Genomic DNA, 17,639 nt, shown 5'->3' on the forward strand with positions numbered 1-17,639 from the left:
CTGAGTCAGTGATCATCCATCGGAATCAGGGTGGGGAGAGACATGAGACATGCAATCTATATCTTGTGATTCCAGGGCAGAGTTGGCATTTGACTGAAAACAATCTCCACATGTGCAAAGTGCCAGCCTTAAATGTGGGACGTTGAGGAAGCCGATGGTTCTGCAGCGAACCTGACAGGCTGGGAAGGAGTGTTTTTTCTGCAGTATATAGCAAAAGAAAGTGAGGTGTCTGCTAACAAGCAAACAAAATGTTGTGGTTCCTATACAGTGGTGCCTCGCAAGACGAAATTAATCCGTTCCGTGAGGCTCTTCGTATAGCGGTTTTTTCATCTTGCGAAGCAAGCCCATTGACAGCTTAGCGGATTAGCACTATTAGCGGTTTAGCGGCTTTTAGCGGCTTATCAGCTTAGCGGATCAGCTGATAAGCGGCTTAGCTGCTTAGGAAAAGGGGGGAAGGGGGGGAACCGCAGGAACTCGCAAGACATTTTCGTCTTGCGAAGCAAGCCCATAGGGAAATTCGTTTTGTGAAGCGCCTCCAAAACGGAAAACCCTTTCGTCTAGCGGGTTTTCCGTTTTGCGAGGCGTTCGTTTTGCGGGGCACCACTGTATTGGGTTACAGGGCAGTCATGCCAATGTTATGGTATAATTGAGGATGCTTAACTTTTCAGTAAGATCTGCAAACATCTCATCCCTGGCATAAGAATAGCCTAGCTGGATATCAGGCCAAAGGTCTGCTTTTTTTTTCTTTCAAAAAAAAATTCTTATTTTTGACAAAGTAATATTTTGACAAAGTAATCATACATAAATAAGAATAAAAATGTGCACACCACCACCAAAATCATTCCATTGCAACTATCCAACCTCCCAAAATTTCAACACCTCTTCCACAAATTCTACAAACACCCTCCGTATCTCTTCAAAATCATTCCTCCTGCATATTCCCCGTCTTACCTTAATGGCACATGTTAATTTATCATTAATAGCTATATCCCACACCTCTTTATGCCATTCTCCCGTTTTATATTCTGCTTGCCCCTTCCATTTCCTGGCTATCATAATTCGTGCAGCTGTCAATAAATTTGTGATCAAGTCATTCATGGCCTGCAAAACTTCCACCCCACCCCATTGTAAATTGATAATTTTCAATTATCAATTATCTGGACTTTCGGTCAGCATTAACTCAGTGATTTATGCTATCTCCTTAAACACCCTTTGCCAAACAAAATTGTACATATTTACACCTCCACCACATGTGGACAGAATTCCCTGGCATCCCCTCCAACATAACACCGAATATTCCTTGTTTATTTGGTTTCATCTGACTGGAGTTCAATACCATCTCCAAGCTAATTTATAATAATTTCCTTTTATTCTTATAGACAACATATTCAATGAAAGTACAGCATTTTGTTCTCACAGCAGCCAACCAGATGCCAATGGGATGCCTGCAAACAGAATGCAAGTCCAACACAGGCCTGCTATTTGCGATTCCCAGCTAACTAACTTGTTTTCATAGACCCGGGGTAGAACTGCACTCAGGGTTTATAATGTAAAGAAGCTTTAAAGAATGGATGCATGATGTTCTGCTGGTACAGTTCATAATGCCAGAAGGTACTGCAGGAAGTGGTAATAGGAAAACAGAAGGGGGAAAAACAGAGGTAAAGAACGTTTTTAATTTTTTAATTTACCAGTATGCCCTGCGATGGTTTTCCCAGTAGTGATGTATGGAAGTGAGAGCTGGACCATAAAGAAGGCTGATCGCTGAAGAATTGATGCTTTTGAATTATGGTGCTGGAGGAGACTCTTGAGAGTCTCATGGACTGCAAGAAGATCAAACCTATCCATTCTTAAGGAAATCAGCCTTGAGTGCTCACTGGAAGGTCAGATCCTGAAGCTGAGGCTCCGATACTTTGGCCACCTCATGAGAAGAGAAGACTCCCTGGAAAAGATGGAGGGCACAAGGAGAAGGGGATGACAGAGGACGAGATGGTTGGATAGTGTTCTTGAAGCTACCAGCATGAGTTTGACCAAACTGCGGGAGGAAGTGGAAGACAGGAGTGCCTGGCATGCTCTGGTCCAGGGGGGTCACAAAGAGTCGGACACGACTAAACGACTAAACAACAACAACATGCCCTATGATGTTTTAGAACAATATATCTAATATCATTAAAATAACATTTAAAAGGTCAGCATAGATCCAGCCATGGTGCCTGTGATCCTGAAGGTAATATCATCCCCTCCAACATTCCTCAGAGCAAAATAGGGACATTTCTCCCTTCCTCCCAACTGACCCTCTGCCACCCACTATTTTTGTCCCTCCCCCGGACATTTCCTTATCACTTCAATCCCATTTTTGTTTCATTAGATTCTTTGGTTGGAAAAACATGTGGCAATAAAAAAATTTAGGAAGAGGCAAGATTAGACAGAGCTGCTTAACAAAATAAAAATAAAATATCAAGATTCCTTGTGCTCTGCTCCAGTCTCCCTTTCTTCTCCCAGTGGTGTGCCCTGCCTTCTGCCTGCCCATCAGAGACTAGGAGGCTGGAAGTGAAAGTTCAGAACAAAAATTATGGAACTTTCAGTTACTGATTCTAATTAGAGAATGCACTTGACTTACGATACTATTTTCGAAGATGCATTATTTACAGAAATGTGGCTGGAAATAAATCTAATACATAGAAAATGATAACTTTTTTTTCTATCTGCGGTGACTTTGACACTCGCTGTGGATGATGAAATGACGCCGAACTCGTCAACAGTACTGCAAAATGTATTGAATATCCAAATTTACTGCTACTCCTTAATTACCAAAAAAAAAGAGGAGCTTCTTCTCATTCTGCATTTTGAGATCTGCATACCATTCCGAAGCACACATAGGAACACTTTAAAGGGGGATTGGATATTTTTACTAGGACGGGTCAATCGTGGATTCAAATTGGATGAGGAAAATTTATGGAGGATTAAAGGTACCAGTGGCTCTTATTGTTGGCATCTATCTGTTTCAGGAGACAATGGAAGAAAGAGTATCTGCCGGCATCCAAACCTTCATTGGTCCTGTGATTTCAAGTCACAGGTCTGAGAGGAGGTTCTTTAAAAACCCACTGTTTACTGCTGAATCGTAGCAAACGGTAATCGGGCTTTCTGTGGATTGATGCTTCTTCCAGTTCTGGAAAAATTGGCAAAACTTGCAGGAATTTGAGGTCCATTGACCGATTGCCTAAAAAAAAGCTCAGCAACTGAATATTAGTTCTAGAAATATGGCAACACAAAGGAAACAGGGTGTGTTAGAACTTGCCACTGGCTGCAGTTGTTGAGATGGTTCGGATCCATTGTCATATGTGTATAGTGGCACATTTCCTGAACTTTGATGACCACCTTGTCTAGGTCTTTGCCTACAACTAATCCAGAATGCGGCAGCTAACTGGGAGTGGCCGCCAAAACCACATAACTCTGGTCCTGAAAGACCTACATTGGCTCCCAGTACGTTTCCGGGCACAATTCAAAGTGTTGGTGCTGACCTTTAAAGCCCTAAATGGCCTCAATCCAGTATACCTGAAGGAGCATCTCCACCTCCATCGTTCAGCCCAGACACTGAGGTCCAGCTCCAAGGGCCTTCTGGTGGTTCTCTCACTGCGAGAAGTGAAGTTACAGGAAACCAGGCAGAGGGACTTCTCGGTAGTGGCACCCACTTGTGGAACGCCCTCCCATCAGATGTCAAGGAAATAAACAACGATCTGACTTTTAGAAGTTTTGGGAAGTTATTAATGTTTGATGGTTTATCATTTTTTTAATATTCTGCTGGGAGCTGCCCAGAGTGGCTGGGTAAACCCAGCCAGATGGGTGGGGTATAAATAATAAATAATAAATAATAAATAATAAATAATAAATAATAAATAATAAATAATAAATAAATTATTATTATTATTATTATTATTATTATTATTATTATTATTATTATTATTATTATTATTACTATTCCATCCACTGGCACAAGCTGACCTGCCTTTTTCTTGTCTGCAGCTCCTGTCAAACTGTAGGAATTCAAGCCAAAATAATCCAGTAACTTCCTCATATCCTTATTTCTGATTGTAACCGTATTGGATTTGGAAATTGTCTTTATATATGAAATATATAAGGGTCAGGAAACCAAGCCTTATGAGGAGCACTTGAAGGAGCTGGTCATGTTTAGCCTGCAAAAGAGGAGACTGAGAGCTGATACGATAACCATCTTCAAATACCTGAAGGGCTGTCACATGGAAGAGAGAACAAGCTTGTTTTCTCCTGCTCTGGAGGGTAGGATCCGAACCAATGGCTTCAAGTTCCAAGAAAGGAGATTCCAACTAAACATATGGGAAAACCTTCTGACAGTAAGAACTGTTCAACAGTAGAACAGGGACTGCAAAAGTCATCTAGAGACAAGTAGATAAATAGGTACTACTGTAGCGGGAAGGTAAACAGTGTTTCTGTGCGCTCTGGTTTCCGTCACGGTGTTCCATTGTGCCAGAAGCTTTTTAGTCCTGCTGGCCACATGACCTGGAAAGCCGTCTGTGGACAAACGCTGGCTCCCTTGGCCTGAAAGCGAGATGAGTGCCACAACCCCATAGTCGTCTTTGGCTGGACTTAACCATCCAGGGGTCCTTTACTTTACTTTACCTTTTCCTCCTTTGCCCAACATAGATGCATTTTGAATCACTTTGAGATGTTGCATAGGAAACAATCCGTTTGTGGAATTGAAGAAAAATAAATAAAATAGCAATTCCCAATCAGCAATTCAGACAGCACTAGAGCACGAAGGAATTCCCAACAGTTTAAAGAGCCAGTTTCTGAGTCAAGTGGAGCCCAATAAGTCAGTTACAGACATTGCCCTGTATACCAGCTCCGTGCTTTGAGAGCAATGCTTTCCTGAAACCATTTATATATTAATTCACCCATTCATTTGATTTATTGGCTGCTGGACACGTAAGAAGAGGAGGCTTGCAAAATTTCGAAAGCCTAAAGCATGATGGAAAACCAGGGGAGGAAAAAAATGCAAATAAAAGCCATGCAATAACCTCTAAAACAAAGCCAGTAAAATAGCGGAAAACTCCAGCAGCAAAAATGTACCATCGACAAACAGCAAAATCATCATAATCCATCTAACGCCTGGGCGAAGAGATAAGTCTCCACCTGGTGCCAAAAGGATGTTAATGATGGTGCCGGGAGGACAAAATTATTGTAACAATATCAGGCAGGTGGAATTGTTCTAAGCACATTGTAAGGATCTGGGAGTATTTCGACGGAGCTTCACTCCTGAGAAAAAAAACAGGGCATATTGTGAGATTTGGCTAGATGAACACATCTCATGGGGAGAAAATGGGTGCTTGGATTAACCTCTCGTGCGTTCAAAATATGTAGGAAGGGTTCTGGGGTCATGCCAATGAATGTCATTCTTCGCACCCACCACTCCGCATGCCAGCCATGCATGTTCTCTTATTGTAACAAGTCCACTCAACTTTTCCAGTGGGTGGCACTGCAGCCAGGTATTGGGGTCTCTACAGCTATCAACTGGGGGGCGGAGATTGACAACCCCCCTCATTGCCGTCCCGGCTGCATCACCAGGAAATTTAAACCGTGGCGTGGCCAGGGAGCCCGCCTCTCTCGCTTTTCACCAGATCTCTCAATCCACCTGCCTTCTTTTTTTATCCTTTGCTATGACATGACCTCACTATGGACAAATGTCAGCCATCATATTGTTGGTGGAATTTCTTCCACTTGGCAAATTGGCACCGGCCATTTGGTTTCTACCTACGTCGTAGCAATCATCACAACTTTGCGAGGTTAGGCATTGGGTAAGATGCGGGTGGCACTGTGGTCTAAACCACTGAGTCTAGGGCTTGCCGATCGGAAGGTCAGCGGTTTGAATCCCTGCGGCGGGATGAGCTCCCATTGCTCGGTCCCAGCTCCTGCCAACCTGGCAGTTTGAAAGCACGTCAAAGTGCAAGTAGATAAATACGTCCAGCGAGAAGGTAAATGGCATTTCCGTGTGCTGCTCTGGTTCTCCAGAAGTGGCTTAGTCATGCTGGCCGCATGACCCTGAAATTGTAGACCGGCTCCCTCGGCCAATAAAGCAAGATGAGCGCCGCAACCCCAGAGTTGTTCATGACTGGACCTAAAGGTCAGGGGCCCCTTTACCTTTACCTTTAAGACTCGGGTGGCACTGTGGTCGAAACCACTGAACCTCTTGGGCTTGCTGATTGGAAGGTCAGCGGTTTGAATCCCGTGGCAGGGTGAGCTCCTGTTGCTCGGTCCCAACTCCTGCCAACCTAGCAGTCTGAAAGCATGTCAAGTAGCTAAGTAGATAAATAGGTACTGCTCCGGTGGGATTAATAGTCTGTTGCTCTGCCAACAGAGCTATCCCGGATGTGGGATGAAACCAGAATGAGTTGCCTCTGCCTGCCACTGGCTCTGCCTCCACCTGCCGTTGGGCTCCCTGATTTCTCACCCACCAGTGACAATGGGCACCAGCCGCCTCCACAATTAGCTCCTCCTGGGATCCCTGCAGGAGTCAAGATCCTGTTGAGGAGACCCATCTTTTCCTTCAGAAGTGCGACATCTAATATGCTCCTCTCCTCCCTCGTCCCAGGTTGGGTTCTCTTTAACCTCAATGGCTGATTTATTTGCCAGAAACGGCAGACCACGAGTGTGTGGAAAAGGGGAGGCACTTTTTTTTGCCAGCCTTGTTTTTGCTGCCTCCAGTGATGCTTCAGTCAGCTGTTTCTAGGTAATGGGGCTTCTGTTAACAAACAGGGTTATTAGAGTTCATTAAGCTGCTTCTCCATTCACTCCTTGTGCCACTTTCGGGGAATGATGTCGCTGCGGCAGCAAAGGGACTTGGAGGGAGGCAACGTGTCAAAGGTCTCTGAAAGGAAAGAGAAGAAACTCACTCGCTCAAAACCAGGAGTGAATCATTCCAGTCATTTGATTTGATTAAAAAAAAAAAGTCAGCCACAGCTCCTGTGAAACTAGGGCAAGGGGAAGCATCACATTTTGAAATAGACTCCTTTGATTGGGACACATTCGTTCAAATGTTCCAAGCTGTCTCGGAAAATCCCCTCGCTGGCTTTGCGGCTGTCGCTATATATAGCGACAGATATAATATTTTTAATTCACAACTGCGGCCAGCTCTTTGGCCTTCGACGAGTCTAGGGAGATCCTGCCAGTCTCTATCATGCTCCACCTCCGTCACACAGCTTGTCTTGCCGGGCCCTCCAGTTAGTTTATCCATATTTAAAGTGGACAGTCACTTCCAGCTGATCAATGGCAAACCCATGCCGTCGCTAACCGGCTGTAACTAAATAACAGCCAGTTAATCGCATCACTGAGCTGCTACCAATTTCATGCAAAGAGACAAGTGAGTACTTGAGTGGCTCACATTTTAGAAGAAGATGCACTAAAAGGAGGGGGAAAACACTTGGGCATGTGTCCTTCTGACGTCGGAAAGGTCAGCTCTTGGCAGGGTGGATGCTGGAGGCCTCAGAACCTTTGCTATTCTCTACATTGGCGTGATCTTTTATTGTTATTATTAAATTGATATACCACCCTTCACCCAAAGATCTCAGGGTGGTATGGAGAATAAAACACAAAACGCAAGGAAATAACTAAACCAAAACTAACAGAACAATAACTATTCCCCCTTCCCACATTTAAAAGGCTGTACAGTGGTACCTCAGGTTACATACGCATCAGGTTACAGACTCTGCTAACCCTGAAATAGTGCTTCAGGTTAAGAACTTTGCTTCAGGATGAGAACAGAAATTGTGCTCTGGTAGCGTGGCAGCAGCAGGAGGCCCCATGAGCTAAAGTGGTGCTTCAGGTTAAGAACAGTTTCAGGTTAAGAATGGACCTCTGGAATGAATTAAGTACTTAACCTGAGGTACCACTGTAGGTTGTTGTTGTTTATTGAATTTATATACCGTGCTATGCCTGGAGGTCTCAAGGCAGTTCACAGAAAAGATTACAACATATATAATCAGGATGAAAGCAACAACCCAATAATACCCCCCTCCACAGAAAAGAGCCAGATTTTTAAAGGGTAAAGGTAAAGGTACCCCTATTTGGTCCAGTCACGGATGACTCTGGGGTTGCACGCTCATGTCACTCTATAAGCCGAGGGAGCCGGAGTTTGTCCGCAGACAGCTTCCAGGTCATGTGGCCAGCATAACAAAGCCGCTTCTGGCGAACCAGAGCAGCGCATGGAAATGCCGTTTACCTTCCCGCCGGAGCAGTACCTATTTATCTACTTGCACTTTGACGTGCTTTCGAACTGTTAGGTTGGGAGGAGCAGGGACCGAGCAATGGGAGCTCACCCCGTCGCGGGGATTCGGACCGCCGACCTTCTGATCGACAAGCCCTAGGCTCTGTGGTGTAGACCACAGCGCCACCTGAATCCCTTTTAAAAGGGTATAGGATGTCAAATAAAGGCCTGGTTGAAGAGGAACGTTTTTGCCTGGTGCCTAAAGGTGTATAATGAAGGTGCCAGGCGAACGTCCCTGGGGAGAGCATTCCACATACAGGGAGCCATTACAGAAAAGGCCCGTTCTTGTGTTGCCACCCCCAGACCTCTCATGAAGGAAGCACTAGAAAAATGGCCTCATATGATGAATGCAGAGTCCAGGACAGTTTATATGGGGAGAGGAGGTCCATGAAGTCTTACAAAGATACAGAGCTTTGCTCATCTCTGCTCCCCTCTATGAGCTTTCATTTAAAGATGGGGGGCATTCCAAATGGCCTTGGCACTCTTCTTCTCTGCCAAAACTCAAAATTCCGACCACAACAGAAAGGTGGAGCCCAGTCGGCCGATGTAGCCTTTGGTGGGAGCATCCCCCCAACACTGACCAGGCAACCATTCAGTGAGTGTCAGGATGCTGTCAGCGGCTCACAGCTGGTTGCCCAGGAAAGTGTAAAGACAAGGGAAAGTTTCTTACAGTCCTTTTTATTTCAGACTTTACAGAGAGAGGCTATAGAACCCAGTCTCTTGGATAATGGTGTTGTCCCGAGTGAATCTACACACACACACACACACACACACACAGTCTATCCCACTTCCTCTTTCGTCATCATCTTAAACAGGTGCCACTAAGTGATCTCTGTCTTTGAGCTCTTTGCTCTCCTACTTTTAAGGCTTGCCGGGTTCTGGGAGATGATGCAGCTGGAATACTTTCCAGTGACACCATGTCAGCCAGCTGCTGCTCCTGCTCTGCCTGCTCCTCCTCTCCCATAATTTCCAAACTTTTCCCCTCCCCTGCCTCTGAGCTGTGACCTCCCACAGACCCCTGTTGTAATTCTGAACTGTCTTCCTCTTCCTCCTCCCTGGAAGGGTCAGGCTGGGGAGGCGGTCTCCACCGCTCCTCCTCCTCTGCCACTCCCTGAAAGCAAGGGGCCCAGGAGCACAGCAGCAAGGCCACGCTGGGCTTCGGGGCCCAGCATCCCCCAGGAGCAGGCAGGGTGGGGATCCCTGCGTGGGAGCACTCAACATGCACCCTCTCAAAATCATGCATTGGTGGCTAAGGCCTCCCTGGCTCTCCCCACGATACGTTTCTGGTGAAAGGAATAATTTGCCATTCTTTTTATAGATTGATAATCTTCAGTGGGCTAAAAACAAGAAAACTATATTCTGGTGGTGGCCTGTGCTGAAGGGAAGGAGGCCAAGAGCTGGTGGAGCACAGCACATGACTGGTAAACCCAACTAATTCTGGTCTCCCCCCTCCTGATACTAAGGAGAGACTGTGCTACTCCTCAGACCATTTGTAAGAAAGAAAGAAGGCGGGCAGGAGGACAGATGAGGGTTTCTGGGACAGTTCCCCATTTACCCTACTGGGTCATCCTCCGCTGCTATATTCTGCCCTTCCATTTGTGCCTTGCCCTGTCCAAATGAGAGCCACAGTGTGAGAGAGACACAATAGCCCTTCCTGTTTGGAACAGTTTCAGCAGAGTCTTTGCCGTGCTTAGCTGCAGCCCATGATTTAATATGAATGTTGCACGAAAATCGTAACTTGAATCACTTCAGTTTGACTCGGAGCTGTTTTGAGAGCCATTATGAGACTGTTAGTCTTTATGTCAGTTCCCAGAAATGTGAAAACTCCTCCAGTCGGTCAAAATGCAAGACTATCTGTTGACAATGCGCGACAGAGGGAGGAGAATGAGCTCTGGCATATTCCATTTCTTCCATTTGTGTGAATAATCGGCTCTCCAGCTCAGAACAGGATCCTGCCTTGCTTGATCTTTTAAGTGGCAAAAATGTTTCAAAAAAGAAAAATGGGATCATGAACAGGAGCCACAGGGTGCGTCATGTGAAATATCAGTGAGAGAATGGTTTTTTAAAAAGAAAAGTGTAGGGCAAGATTCACAGTGAGATTCCAAAGTCTGCAACTTGGATATTTTCAAGCGTGGCCTTCGGTGTACCTCCAGCTGATTACCTTTATTTAAGAATTGGCATTGTCTATTTTTGTTTTTTGTTTTTCCAATCTTGTTTAATTATTGTTGTGAGTTGTGGGTGCCAAGGTTTGAGGGTGCCAAATCCCTGGATCTGATAGGTGTTAGAATTGAATTGGTGCTTGGAGTGTTAAAAAGGTTGCCAGGCACTGAATTTAGCAAAGTGTTAACATACAGGCCAAGTCAACTTGCTGTGTTCAGGAAATTGTGTGGGAGATCAAGCCATTCACCAAAGACAAAGGAAAGGCCATTGGAAAAGTCAGAGGGAGGGGACTCTGTTCCAGACAAATATGGGAGGCCCCCACCCCACCCCACCCCTGAGCTCTGAGATAGCTAACTGAGAAAAAGAAAAGTGGAGTTAAGGATTGCAATGTGACACCGGATTTAAAAAACGTGGCTGTCTGTAAAAGTCAGCAAGCTGCAGAGAGTCAGAGCCATGGCTGGTGACAGTTTGAATAACAGGCTGCAACTATGGGAGAAGCAAGACTCGCTTAGACCGTTGTGCTGGGAGTTCCTTCATCGCAGGCTCAGGTTGAATGAATGTGCCGATAATAATAATAATTTATTATTTATACCCCGCCCATCTGGCTGGGTTTCCCCAGCAACTCTGGGCGGCTTCCAACTGAATGTTAAAACCAGTACAGCATTAGATATTAAAAACTTCCCTAAACCATATATCATAAGGACACCACAGTCTCTGCTGTGCCTCAATTTCCAAAAAGAAACACAGACTCTGGGTCAGCACTCCTGGGATCTTGCACGGAGATCAGGGTGGCATTTAACAATATTTATAGAACTCCTTCATATGCCACCAGCTCCTGTACAATGCATTCAATAAAACATGGTAAAAACCATACAAAATAATTCTCGCAGAAGTTTAAGGCTTGTCGGCATAAAAAGGTCTTCCAGAGAAACCCAAAAGTCAGTAGGGAGGATTCCTGCTTTATCTCTGCAAAGAGAGTGTTCCTTTGCTTGGGAGTGTTGGCATTTCAGGCTTGGCTCCTGCTTAAAGCTGGCTGGATCTGTGCAACACAGGGGATGTCCAATAGCGCTCCTCTGGATCATCTCAGTGATCAAAGAAGCTGGGATGTATGAGGAACGACTGAAGAAGCTGAGTATGGTTTAGCCTGAAAAATAGGAGACAGAGAGGAGTTATGATGCTGTTGTTGTTTAATCGTTTAGTTGTGTCCGACTCTTCGTGACCCCATGGACCAGAGCATGCCAGGCACTCCTGTCTTCCACTGCCTCCCGCAGTTTGGTCAAGCTCATGCTGGTAGCTTCGAGAACACTATCCAACCATCTCATCCTCTCTTGTCCCCTTCTCCTTGTGCCCTCCATCCTTCCCAACATCAGGGTCTTTTCCAGGGAGTCTTCTCTTCTCATGAGGTGGCCAAAGTATTGGAGCCTCAGCTTCACGATCCATACATCACTACTGGGAAAACCATAGCTTTTACTATACGGACCTTTGTTGGCAAGGTTATGATAGCCATCTTCAAATATCTCAAGGGCTGACACATGGAGGAGGGGAACAAGCTTGTTTTCTCATGCTCTGGAAGGTAGGACTTGAACCAATGGCTTCAGGTTACAAGAAGGAGATTCCGACTAAACACCAGGAAGAACTTTCTGACAGGAAGAGCTGTTTGACAGTGGAACGGACTCCCTCAGAAGCTTGTGGACTCTCCTTCCTTGGAGGTTTTTAAACAGAGGTTGGCTGGCCATCTGTCACGGATGCTTTAGCTGAGATTCCTGCATTGCAGGGGGTTGGACTAGATGACCCTTGGGTCCCTTCTAACTCTACAATTTTGTGATTCTATGAAACTGGGATAAAAGTTCTCAGGTGGCCCTTGAGGTATGCCAGATATGAGTTTTTCAGGGCCTTGTACAGTGGTACCTCAGTTTACAGACACTTCAGGTTACAGTCTCCACTAACCCAGAAATAGTACCTCGGGTTAAGAATTTTGCTTCAGGACGGGAACAGAAATCACATGGCAGTGGTGTGGCAGCAGTGGGAGGCCCCATTGGCTAAAGTGGTACCTCAGGTTAAGAACAGTTTCAGGTTAAGAACAGAACTCCAGAATGAATTAAGTTCTTAACCCAAGGTACCATTGTACAGTGGAACCTCTACTCACGACCACAATCCATTCCGGAAGCCCGTCCTTATGGCAAAACGGGTCACTGGTAGAAGCGCCGTTGTGCGCAGGCGCATTTGGTGGCAGCCCACTTCTGCACATGTGCAGACGGTGGCAGCTGCTTCTGTGCGTGCACAAATTGCGGCAAACTCAGTGTTTACTTCTGAGTTTGCCGCTGTCACAACTTGGAACGGGCCTAAGTAGAGCGGGACGTAAGTAGAGGTTCTACTGTATTACCACAAGAGCCATGAAGCTGGCCTGGAAGCATATGGGCCGTCAGCGCAGATGTTTTTAGCTGAGTTGCTGCAAGCTGCCGGCACTCTTCCCCCATCAGGAGTCTCGCCACTGCATTCTGCATCAGCTGAAACTTCGTGCTCAGTGTTGATCACATTGCACCAATCCAGTAACCAGTGCATGGACTTGCAGTGCCCAGGTTATCATCATTCAGTTCACCCCATTTCTGCACCAATGTTTGCAATATATATATATTGTCAGAAAAACACATTTGCATTTCCATGCACCTTCTGGTCATATGCACAAGAGCAGCTTTTATTTCCGTTCGCATTGCTCTGCAAAGACGCATCGTGAGCTAGCCCAGGCTCTGTCGTGAATTTGCACCTCTTTCCTTGGCTTCTCTGGCTATTATAGATTACAATCACTCTGGGCACAGCCCGTGTCACCTTTCTGTCCTGCACATTCACAGAATGCTGTCGGCACTAAATAAATATTAAACATAAGTGGTAAAACCTCTGCAGGACCATTTAATTTCTTTTGGGATCCATCATTGCCATCTAGTGGAACAAGTTATTATTTCTTCCAAGGGTACCAAAATAAGATAATTTTCAGTCTGTTTGGCAGGATGGAAACACGAATGCAGAGACTACAATGAAACAGCAATAAATTTATGAAACCGGACTTCATAAGGATTAAGTATACAGTGGTACCTTGGTTCTCAAACTTAATCCGTTCCGGAAGTCTATTCCAAAACCAAAACATTCCAAAACCAAGGCGTGCTTTCCCATAGAAAGTAATGCAAAATGGATTAATCTGTTCCAGACTTTTAAAAACAACCCCTAAAACAGCAATTTAACTTGAATTTTACTATCTACCAAGACCATTGATCCATAAAATGAAAGCAATAAACAATGTACTGCAGTCATACAATCAATCAATCAATCAGTAGCTGAACTGGGTTCCACAGAGTCACAAAAACTGGGCAAAAAGAGCCGCAAAAACAAAAACGCGAAATAAAGAGCAAAAACAGACAGACCGCAGCGTAACACTCAAAACGGAAGTTTCAAACTCAAGAAGTGTAACACTCAAAACGAAGCATGTTTGGCTTCCAAAAAAGTTCACAAACAGGAACACTTACTTCCAGGTTTGCACTGTTTGTGTTCCAAGTTGTTTGAGTACCAAGGCGTTTGAGAACCAGAGTACCACTGTACTAGATTTGGACCTGGTTTCATAATCAGAAAGAATAAGTCAAAGTGTCTGCTTTCCTGTGCAGGGGAATCAGTCGCACTTCCCCAATGACTCTGTCGACATGCAGAGGGCAGGGAGGCCAGCAGCAGAGGGCAGGGAGGCCAGCTGTACCGTCTCCTTCCATCGGCCCATGCTCCGACATACATCAGCGAACAGAGCTTCAAAAGCCAGGGCACGCTATTAGCAGAGTGAACTGGGCACGCAGAATAGGCCTAGCCCCTACCCCTAGCCCCTAGCCCTTAGCTCTTAACCTTTAACCCTTAACCCCTGAGCCCTAACCCTTGACCCCTGACGCCTGAATCTTGACCCCTGACCCCTGACACCCCTGACACCCTGACCCTTGACCCCTGACCCCTGACCCCTAACCAACGGAGGTTCCCAACATACTGTGCTGGAATGTAAACTGACATGTGACACACAACAATTCCACATGCCTGTTCCTTGACCCCTGACCCTCAACCCCCCACCCCTTGACCCTAGACCCTTGACCCTAGACCCTAGAACCTTGACTCTGACTGAACTTTGACCCTCGACCCTTGACCCCTGACTTCTGGACTTCTGGACTTTGACCCTTTGACCCTCGACCCCTGCCCCTGAACTTTGACCCTTGACCCTTGACCCCTGACCCCGAACTCTGAGCTTCAGTTCTTGACCTCTGAGATTTGACCCTTGACCCATGACCTCTGAACTTTGACCCTTGACCCTGCCCCTGAACCTTAACCCTTGACCCATGACCCCTGAGCTTTGACCCTTGACCCCTGAACTTCGGCCCTTGGCCCTTGACCGCCTGGCCCCTGAACACTGAGCTTTGGCCCTTGACCCCTGAGCTTTGGCCCTTGACCCATGACCTCTGAAATTTGACCCTTGACTCCGACCCTCCTGACCCTTGACCCCTGACATTCCTGTTCCTTAAGGTGGAATGGAAATGTCAGAAAAGGCCTAGCCCCTAGCCCTAGCCCCTAGCCCCTGACCCCTGACCCCACACCCTCGACCCTCGACCCCTGACTCTAGACCCTGAATTCTGGACTTTGACTCTTGACCCTAGACCCTGACTTTTGGGCTTTGACCCTTGACCCTTGGCCCCTACCCTGAACTTTGACCCTTGACCTCTGAACTTTGACCCTTGACCCTGATCCTCCTGACCCTTCACCCCTGACCCCTAATCCCTAATGTAAACTGGAATGTAATGTAATGTAATCCCTAATGTAATGCTGGAATGTAAACTGACATGTGACACCCCCCCCCACCGCCTGAGCTTGGTACCTGGAGGTTCCCACCCAGCCTCGACAATTAAGCAATCCCGGCTGGGGGGGGGTGTTTCCAGGGGAGTTGGTCAGGTAGAGTTAGGACCGCCCCACACTCACAATAGAAGGTGTAGCTTGCCTGTTAGTCCTCACTTGGCTCCAGATCTTCCCCCACCCTGCCCTTCCTCGTTTATGCCTTCTTTCACAGTTTAAACTTCTTCTTTACAGCTATGCGGGATCTGCTGCGCTCTTTGGTGGTTGCTGTTGAGGGACCAGAAAGGAATTTACCTGCATTGGCAGGTTTCGCCTTCCCCATAGCACCTGGACCGTCTAGAGGAACTGGGGGGGGCACTGTTATACAGTGGTTCTGCTCCTTCCTCCTGGGCCATGTCCAGAAAGTGGTGGTGGCGGACGAGTCTTCAGACCCCTGGGCCCTCACCTGTGGAGTGCCTCAGGGTTCCGTCCTCTCCCCCACCAAGACCATATAACACCGGTCTTGAAAGACCTACATTGGCTCCCAGTACGTTTCCGAGCACAATTCAAAGTGTTGGTGCTGACCTTTAAATCCCTAAACAGCCTTGGCCCAGTATACCTGAAGGAGCGTCTCCACCCCCATCGCTCTACCCGGACATTGAGGTCCAGCTCCGAGGGCCTTCTGGTGGTTCCCCCACTGCGAGAAGCAAAGCTACATGGAACCAGGTAGAGGGCCTTCTTGGTAGTGGCACCCACCCTGTGCAACACCCTCCCATCAGATGTCAAAGAGATAAAGAACTACCTGACATTTTGAAGTCATCTGAAGGCAGCCCTCTTTAGGAAAGTTTTTAATGTGTGGCATTTTAATGTATTTTAATCTTTGTTGGAAGCCGACCAGAGTGGTTGGGAAAGACCAGCCAGATGGGCGGGGTACAAATAATAAAATTATTATTATTATTATTATTATTATTATTATTAAAAATAATTATTAATTCTTTAATAATTAAATTACATTTAATAATTATTATTAATTATTTAATAATTTAATAATTATTATTAAATAATCAGCAGGGATGTTATGACACTTGCAATGTGGAATTAATTATGGTAACTATGGATATATAACAGATGGATAATGGTAAAAGATGCAGAAAACTTTATCTTAATTATGGAACCCATGGAGGGAGGGAAGGAGGTCCGAAGGTTTAAAAGAAATTTTTATTTTAATGTTTGAAATGGTTAAAGTTAAAATATATAAAATTATGTAAAACCAATAAAAATGATATTTAAAAAATGCAAGAAGATGGCAATGAATGTGTGTAACAAAGGTGCTTTGCTATCCCTATTGGGATTCTAGTCTGGAGTAATTGTGGCTTGAAACCACTGTCCATTCTTTCAAACAGATTATCTAACAGCATCAACAGTCATTTTAAGGTCCACAGTTGACCTGTGTCCAGGCCAGGCCAGACCAGACCAGGCGTAGCAGAATTTTAGCAGTTCCTTGCTTTCAGCATCAGCTGTTCATTGGATAATACAGTGGTACCTCACGTTACAGATGCTTCAGGTTACAGACCGCTAACCCAGAAATAGTACCTCGGGTTAAGAACTTTGCTTCAGGATGAGAACAGAAATCGTGCTCCGGCGGTGCAGCGGCAGCGGGAGGCCCCATTAGCTAAAGTGGTGCTTCAGGTTAAGAACAGTTTCAGGTTAAGAACGGACCTCTGGAATGAATTAAGTACTTAACCCGAGGTACCACTGTATTCTTCTAAATTCTTCAAAGCCTATAAATAAGGAAGAGGGATTACGGGCTGATTTAATTAAGTTAAAAGCTCTGTGTGGTCCCAGCTTTCAAAATAAAACAGGAAAAATCTTCAAATTGCATCCTCACTTTGTATATTTCAGTTTCAGTACTGTAGAGCTAGGGCAGAACAACAGGACAGTATCCAGAAAAAGTTTTGCTACACGGTTTTTTGGGAGGGGGCGGGGAGGCAGAACTTGACATGAGAATGCTGAGACAGTTTCATGTTACTCACAGTACACAGTTTGGCCCTTAAACGAAGCACCCCAGTTTACCCTGATAGCGGCAGGAGGGATGGGGGAGAAAATCAGTTCACAATTTAGCATGAAACCTTTCTAATACACACTTCCCAAAATATGCAAACGGGAAATTTCCGTTTTTCAATTTCTATTCTTCTAAGGGCTCTGCTTTAACTGTTCCAGACCCCAATGTGTGGGAAAGAGGCTTCACACATGCAACTTGTACATGTCAGATCAATAGGTAGTCAGCCAATTGATCTCCAAGCACTAGTTAGTCCCATACCCTCCAACAGTCCTCCGATGA

Source organism: Podarcis melisellensis (assembly GCF_964234715.1).
Source record: "Podarcis melisellensis genome assembly, chromosome: 10".
In the NCBI taxonomy this organism is placed as follows: domain Eukaryota; kingdom Metazoa; phylum Chordata; class Lepidosauria; order Squamata; family Lacertidae; genus Podarcis; species Podarcis melisellensis.